General features: G+C 31.8%; 1 long non-coding RNA gene across 1 annotated transcript in view; it reads right to left on the bottom strand.

The window, feature by feature from the left end:
- Nucleotides 1-794: 794 nt before the first annotated feature.
- The window catches only part of LOC106685298 (uncharacterized), a 179288-nt gene continuing 170927 nt past the window's right edge, over nucleotides 795-9155 (bottom strand). The window contains exon 4 of the long non-coding RNA XR_001343826.1: nucleotides 795-860. This is a non-coding gene — a long non-coding RNA (uncharacterized lncRNA). The remainder of the gene's footprint in view (nucleotides 861-9155) is intronic.

Below are 9155 nucleotides of genomic sequence, written 5' to 3'. Positions count from 1 at the left end.
TGCGTTAATAAATTTTTGTAGTCTAGAATCATTAATAATTAATTAAAATCATTTTATTCAGATTGGTATATTACAATGTCTTCATTCCCTCATTCCTCGATGAAAAAGAAAATAATATTTATGCTGAAATATTGGTACTAATTTGAATTAAAAAAAAAACATGATGTATTAAAACATGTAAATTTTTAAAAAATTTATTGAGTAAATTAATTCGAATGGCGTGTCACGGCTGACGTAACGTTCATATGTCATGTATGTTCAGTAGAAGATTCGTAAGTAATAGTTGAAAACTATTATAAACTGAAACCATCTTTCATTTAAGGATTATCAATTTATGCAATGAAAACCAAATAATAATAGAACAATACCTAACTGAGGAGTAGCATATCTCTCAAGGCATTAAAGTAGATATCAAGGATGTCTGTTACATTTTTCAACTCTTTGATATCTACATCAATAAAAGTTATTGGTCTTGTCTGTTAATAAAAGCATTCAACCAAGAGAAAGTTAAGTTTGAAAAAGAAATATAAAAAATACGAGTTATGAGCTATCTTCATCGTCAATCACCAAATTCCATCAATCCATAAATATTCTTGTAGATATTACAACAAGCTTTTGGGACAAAAGTTTTTGTAGAAAAAAATTATATCAATTTTACTTTATATATAAAATCAAGAATTAAAAAAAAATGTATTCCAAAGAAAAGAATACTACCTGGCAAACAATATAATACTAACTATAATTAATTTGACTCAAATCCAATAATAAGTAACAAAATAAATTAATATTTTTCACTCACCAGTAATGATATTAAACCCGTGATCAACAAGCAATCCCGCAGCTCCATATTCCGAAATGACCTGGAAAAAAAAAATAATAGTAAACACATGTTGTATATTTATTCATGAAATAAAGCAATCTAGCATACGAAAACATAATTTCGCTCTAGTTTCATGCAAATACAATATTGTATTCATATTTCATCAGATAAAGAAGCCATTACAAGTGTTTAAACTCCGGTAGAGGCAGGAGTGGATTGTAATTCGACCGACAGAAGAAACAAAAGCTCAGTATTCCACGATCTTAGCTCCGGTTGGAATCGGATACATAGCCAATGAGCCTGAGTCAGATCACGAAGTTGAGGGAAAATTGGAAATGGTCCCACCATCTGAGCTAACTATGGTGGTCTGGCGGCTCTATATAGGGCCTCTATGGATCGGGCCTTTTAATAATTTAACCATGGCTCGGAGTTTTATAATAAAGCTGATGTGTTAAGAGGTGGATTCGATGAGGATAAAGCCTCACGACTTCATGTCCCTCTTGTCATGTTCGCCGAATAAGGTTACAGAACCTTCATTTCTTCCGGCTCGTAAAGTAAGTAAGCGAGGTGTTACCAATATGTATGTGTTAGAAATTGCACATCAAACCTAGGAATTTATACACTGAGTCAGCATTTAATATTGTAGCCCTTCGCTACATTCTAAACTATTTTAATTTTGGAACGATTTAATAATTATTTTAAGCTAACTCAATATTTTGTCATGCATTTTAATTTTTGAAAGATTTAATTATTATTTTCAGCAAACTCAATATTTTTGTCAAGCATTTTAATTTTAATTTTGGAACGATTTAATTATTATTTTCAGCAAACTCAATATTTTTGTCACGCATTTTAATTTTAATTTTGGAACGATTTAATTATTATTTTCAGCAAACTCAATATTTTGTCAAGCATTTTAATTTTGGAACGATTTAATAATTATTTTAAGCTAACTCAATATTTTGTCATTCATTTTAATTTTAATTTTGGAACGATTTCATTATTATTTTCAGCTAACTCAATATTTTTGTCTTGCATTTTAATTTTAATTTGGGAACGATTTAATTATTATTTTCAGCTAACTCAATATTTTTGTCATGCATTTTAATTTTAATTTTGGAACGATTTAATTATTATTTTCAGCTAACTCAATATTTTTGTCATGCATTTTAATTTTAATTTTGGAACGATTTAATAAATATTTTCAGCTAACTCAACGTTGTGGAGATTTTTTTCTCGAAGTTTTATAGTAATAATGACTTATGGAAAGCACAATAAGATACAATTATTTAAAGTTTAGCACAAAATCAAATACAATAACTTTGTAAATTCTATATCATTGTTTAATCTGATTATTTTATATTGCTGTAGAAACAACTCTGTCGCGGTGCTCCCATAACCTTTCGGTACTGGCCTAGTGGTCCAATTTGCCAACCCCTGGCGGCTACCAAAGTTGCCGCAGCGTACTAACCAAGATAGGAGTGTCAAGATTCATTTCTCAGGACTGCCGAGAAATAAATATTTACTGCCCAAGGCTGGAATCGAACCCACTACGTTCCGAACTGGGCGCTCTGGGACCTACGCCAAACTTGCACGACCGTCACGTTCCATCCCATAACTTGACTTTCATTTACCGTACTACCAGTTCCCGTTTATCTGACATCTACTCTCCACCTCACTGAACTGCTTCGTTGATTTATCATTTTTTACCCGAGCTGTACATCACTGTAACTCCATTCCGTCTAACATAAGTCGTGTACCAATTTTTTTTTTTTTTTTGCTCTGTATCCAATGTATATAAAATTTTAATATAAGTTATAATTAAGTACAGACACACTGTTGGCCAATATATGTTGTAAAATTAAAATTACCTTACAAGGGACCTAGACCCAGAATGATAAACTATTTTTGATTTTCATTTCATTTCATTTACTTTGGGTTGAACTTGAATTCTTGCTCATTTCAGTACAGATATTTCTGTATTATTCGTTGTGGCAATACTTTCCCAAATGACCCTTCAGTAGACAGAATGACTATTTTCAATTTCATCAGCTTTTAGAAAAAAACTTTTAATAAGACTTTTTTTTGTAAAATGATCACAGAAATATAAGAATATAAGTTTTTTAAAATTCACATTCGGCCCATGATCATTTCTTCAATATTGAATTGCAATAGAATAACAACAGAATAAAAATATTTTTGAGTGAAATTAGAAACTAACTATTTAAAAACTATGGTTAAACAACAACATTTACCAGAATAGTAAAATAAAAAAACCTACTACTCTGCGTCCCACAGTTTAAAGGTTTTACTGTTACGGTAATACAGATTTTATTTATGCGTTTTTTGACATTATTTACAGACTTTATAGCAAATATTAATATTCCTAAAATCATTGGATTTCCAACGGTATGTCCTTATATTAGTACTTATAACCTGATTTTTTTTTTCAATATAGATAAAATATTTTTCTTCTTGTTTCCTAAAGTTGATTACCAAATCCTTCATAGTTTATATTTATCCAGAGTTCATTATTTCATACAAACAAAATTAAAGGTAGTTTCGGGGTTGCCATTTTGAAAATTCAGCATCTAAAGGTAGTGCAAGATAAAGTAGGTGTATGGATGTTACAGCATCTATTTTGCTAATATTTCCTATTTCCCATCATCGATTTTACAATGTTTACTGCTATAACGATTTTGATTAAAATCCTTTATTTACATATGAATGATCTATAGTAATATCTTAGTCTATTCTGCATTGAAATAGCTTGACAGAGCTTACAGACAGAATATTCAAAATGGCTTCCTCTAAAATATCTTTGATTTTGTTTGATAATAAAAAAAAATGGATAAATGTAAACTATGAAAAATATCAAATATATCAAAATCCAAATATATAGTTAAAATCAAGAAGTATGGTAAGCAAAATTCGCGTGATGTCTTTTTTTTATAAATCATACAATTGCAGCATTGAAGAGGTTCAGGCCTGTTGTTGCTGTATATAGGGTTATAATTATTAATTAATAATTCTTTCATCAGTATTACAAAAGTTATTTCATATTATAAGAATAGTCATTTATTCTGCGATACATTTTAAATGATCTTTGAACCTCATGGTCTTTCGGGTAAGTTGTGTATTTGTATCGTTTCCATCAAGTATAACCTTATACTAATTAATTCATGTACTTTATAATTAATAATCATTACAAGAACAGTATAAAAACAAATTATATATATATATATATATATATATATATAACTCCGAATCTTTCGGATATATATATATATGTAAATTATATCCATAATTTAGGCGATTGTGCTGCTAACGCGTTCAGGTGCTCCTAGCGGGCATAAGGTTATAAGAAATCTTTTTAAATGATTAACTTTTTGTTTATAATAATAACTTTGTTTAGATCCTTTCAATTACTTGTAACAGTTCACTATTAGATTCATGTGGAAAGGGACTATTATTCTATTCTATTGTTTTAGTTAAGTAGAATAGTGTTTGATGTATGTAGTACTTTGATGTATTTTACTTAGTACTTCTGTTATAGCTCTGTAACCTTAGATTTACAATAAACTGTCATTTTATCAATCGTGTAACTATCTCCTTTTTTCAAAATTACAAATCGAATAAATAGATATACTAGAAGAAATTAGGAAAGGACCATTTATTGTAAAAAAAAAAAAGTCCATAATTTAGGTGATTGAGCTGCTAAACTGTCCGGACACTCCTAATTGAGGAATAAGGTGAACTATCATAAGAAGGGTATAAGAAATGTTTTGTTATTATATTCTTAGCTCTTTGTTTATAATAATCGCAGGTGCGCACGCATGAACGTACACGCGCACATACACACACACGCTTATACGAAATAGTGGGAATGAAATGTTTTAAATTTTTTTTTCTTACCTCCTGGAGCAAAGAAGAAGGCATTTACAAATATAAACATAGATATATATATATACCAGCTATTTCATTTTCTTGTTTTGCCGGGATGGCATGTTTTAAGCCAAATTATTTGCTTTATTATCATTACAACTAGACGATGATTGTTGGGAGTGAGCTCATAGATAAACCATTTCATACAACGGTCAATCATACCTCCACCGTACTTCAATTTAATTTTATCACGGCTTTAAGAAATAAAAAATCGGATATAGTTTCAAAAATTTTAAGATTTAAGAAAAATTAAAATTTAGAAAAAGAGAGGAAAGATTTTTTTCCCTCGTTAATTTTTAGACCGTCTCCCTTTTCGGAATAAAAATGATTTAGTCGGAAGAATTCCTGTCAGACATTAACTATTCCCGAATTTGGTTAGGGACACGAGGCCTAACACGAAATTCTTCCAAAACCGAAGATAATATTAGTGTATTGGGAGGGAAATAATCATGAGTCAAGTTGGAAGAGAAATTCCTAAAAGAGTAGTCAACTTTGACGGCGGCCGTTATCAATTCTACACTTCGTTTGACTCGCCGACACACTTCTGCCGCTTGACAACCGTTCAAACCTTACATGGAATTTTTTTATAGTGCACAATTGAATATGAGAAAATGATAATGAACACTAACTTAAAAATTCAATAACAATTGCAAATCTGACTCCGGACCAAATTAATTTTCTTTATATTTATTTTAGTCAAATGCACCATTATTTAAGCAAAACAGCAACATGTAGTTAGGAGGATTAAGAAGTAGTGTCACCAACTAATTAGTTTCCGCTTTCCCTAACCAAACTTTATAATAATTCTCAATAATTATTAGAGATCATTTGAAAGAATGTCATGAAAACTGTTTCATTGTGATAATCTGGCTTCTGTTAAGTTTCAATATCGACCACATTAATACCTTTTAAAACGACTTTTCGAAAAATAATACTTCCTTAACCAAATATGAACCGTAAGCCCTCCCCGTTAGTAGAAGAGGGAAAAATCCCAAACAAGACCTTCTCAATTGTAATTCAAATCGGTAGTTGGCGTCGACAGGCGTGTGAAAGTCACATCGCAATTCATTATCTTGGTTTTTAAATCGGATCACAACCTCTTCTTACTACTTAATTGCATTAATTTTAATCTTTAGCTTTAATGATCGTTTTTACGACCTTAATCCTTAGATATAATGTAATGAGAATCGAAAACGTGCCTCCAAAAATGTGTCTTACACATTTGCCAAACCTCAAGTTTTGACCTGCGTGCGTGGATCAGTTATTGGCTGGGACAAGCTTACCTAAAATTATGGTCAAACCGTACTAATGCCAGTTTCTGGGAAAAAATAAATAAAGGAATATTGATACAAGGTCAAGTGATGCATCTGCAGGTTTGTTATGTTAGCACTGTTTGAGAACTGACAACAGTTTAGACAATTGTACCCTCCGTTTTAAATTATTCGAGAACTTCCTTAGTCGATGTTAACTCTAACTTAAGATTAAATATTTTAAAATTCTATCAATTGGATGTAAATAAATTCTGTAAAATCTTGTCAATTGCTTTATCGGCTTCTTTTTTATTTAAGATAGTACAGATCTGTTTATATAAAAATATTGGTTAATTAAATTAGCAAATATCTTATGAAGAACGAAAGTTGTATTTAATGGTTATCCAGTTATATTTATATTGATTTTTATCATCTACCACCGTATTTGCTGATATTTACGTTTTCTTTACACTTTTTTTCCTTTCTTGGCTTTTACACTATGTTTCTTTTTTCTTAAAACTATCATAGGTAATAGCCGATACAAGTTCCACTACCACCATACTAAATGTTCTGCAGCACACGCCAGTATATAAAGACAGTATTAGTTTATTACTTTGTTTGTTTACTAAATGTTTGTAGATTTTTTAGAATTACGAAAAGTAACAAATGTGTAGTCAATGACAAAACTAAATGATGATGGTTTAGGAAGCTTTACGATAATATGGTCAAGACATATCAGATACCCTCCGAAATGAGACAAAATCTAACAAGCTTCTTGTATACTTGCACCCACTCAAAGTCACTAAGCAGGTGCAAGGAGTAACAAGGAGCTTGCGATAGATATAGACCAAGCCTTGGACAGACCAAGCTCTAAATCAGTGGGACAGTTGGATAGTGATCAGCGGACCGCACCTTCTGCACAACTATCTACACATCTACAGCTGGATACTTCTCCACGCTCACATCTTAGGGTAATTGCCCTTATTTCATTATGAGGTATTGTTATTATTATTGTATTTCAAATCTTGTATGTCTTGTGAATTTTAATTTTACACCATAACGTAATTTAAGAGTTGTTAATCGATATTCTAATTTAATTTAAGATAGTGCGATCTTTCAAATGGTGATTTCAATGTGGAATTTATAACTCATGATGAGTACCAACTGATTTGAATATAAGTTTAATCCGACTGCTAAATAATAGCAGGTTCACACATATTAAGTAAAGTAGAGTTTGACTCAATTTTAAGCGACTAAACACTTGCAAAGTATTTTTACACAATAATAAGTTAAAATTTAACTTGCACGAAAAGAGGTGGATTAGAATTTTGTCTATTTCTTGGTCAAATTATAGGTAGAACTTATCACTTTGGGCAGGTACAGTTTAGTTAAATATATATGAATGGTGAAACGGTTGGGTTCAAAAGTTTCTTTCTTTTAAAGTGTCAAAGTGAATGGAAGATACTATAGTAAGTCTGTAGAAGAATACTTAAAGAAAGGATGTTTGGCGAATATAAGAAGTATGAATTACAGAAACAAGCTAGACAAAGAACGAGTGCTTGCTGATATAGCGTTAGCAATCTACTTAACAACTTGATACATGTAAACTAGTCATATGCCGCCTAGGAAATGAACTGGGTGCATGCTATGCTTGTCCAATGATTTCATAAAATTTTACCTATCGACAGCTCTATTTATTTTTGACTCAGTGAATAAGGCACTGCTATTAATTCAAAGCACCCGGGTTCGAATACTGCTGTGACAGATAATTATGTATTCTGTTACTGTAGCCATTAGTCAACCCGGTGGATTCGGAAGCTTTCCAGTGTTCATCTAGTCTCATGAATTGGGTACCCTTAATTGGAGAAAAATCTGAAGGTTGAGTGTGATCATGAACAAATCATCTTCTCGCACAACCCTTGCCCAAGAAACATTACTTCCTAACAAATTACAAAAACATTGATCATTCATCAGTTGTAGTAGTACAGGTTTTATTTATTTTTTTTTATAGCCCCTTATATAATTATATAAAGTCAATTTCCAAAGTTACGGGATCTGCCATGAAGGCCCTGAGGCTTTCTTTTCGTGATCTTTGATATTTAAAGTGGTATAAAAGCCCTGACAGATTGCCCCTCCACTTCACAATTCGTAAGGACCACCCTCGACTGTAATATTTGAAGGGATCAACCAAGGAGCGGAGGATCAGGTCATGGGAATTTTACACGGACCGTTCCCTCAATGACTCGTTCATCTCCACCGAGTAGACACCGTACAGGAGATTTATTTCGTTCCCTCTTCCCAACATCCATCTCCGATCAGTCCAGCTCATTTTTAATATCTTGGGCCCCCGGGGCCTTACCCTCGCCTAGCTCGTGGAATTTTAAGGAGCCCAGTAATTTTTCTTTTTGTTCGACACGCATGACAAAACCCTTCTTCTTCAGCCATGCGTTAATATATATACGCACGCATCCATTACACCGTTAGCTCTTCCTGGCCGGAACAAGAGATTGCTTTTCTCATGAAATTGCTTAAGAAGTATCAACCAGCTTCGAAATTCTATTAGCCAGATATATTCGTTTGCATACTTATTATAAGTTAGATCTTATAATCTATCAAATTTGAACTCTTTAATGTCAGCTTTTCAATGAAGCTGTTAGAGTAAAAATGGTGATCTTAAAAGTGAAATATGAAGAAATGCTTTTAGCCAACCTTCTTCACATGGTAGCTCAAAAATATTTATGGGTTTCAAGAGAGAGAAATGCTTTATTCATTCATGCTGCCCAAATATATCGGGTCGCTACATTACACAGCATACTTATCAATCCGTGATCGGACATATATAAATTACATATTTTTACATGTGATAATAAAATAGAAAGAAAACATTTTTTTCCCCCACAGTTTTCTGTTACTATTACAAATTTCAGTATACACACCAAATACAAAGATTTCAATTTATTCCTTTTTTTCTTTCCCCTTCTTGTCCATTCCATTTCACAATTTTTATTTCATTTGATCGACAAATTCACTCTACCATGTTCCCCCTCTCAGATCCTCTCCAGTGACCCACTAAACAAATTCACTATTAGACTGTAGTGTGGGATCAAACCAGAGAAATACTAGTCACAGCAGTAGATTAG

The sequence above is a fragment of the Halyomorpha halys genome, unplaced genomic scaffold (genome assembly GCF_000696795.3).
Source record: "Halyomorpha halys isolate HHAL.00 unplaced genomic scaffold, Hhal_1.1 Scaffold678.1, whole genome shotgun sequence".
Classification (NCBI taxonomy): domain Eukaryota; kingdom Metazoa; phylum Arthropoda; class Insecta; order Hemiptera; family Pentatomidae; genus Halyomorpha; species Halyomorpha halys.
The sequence above is the reverse complement of the archived record's forward strand: the minus strand, read 5'-3'. Positions and strand labels throughout refer to the sequence as shown.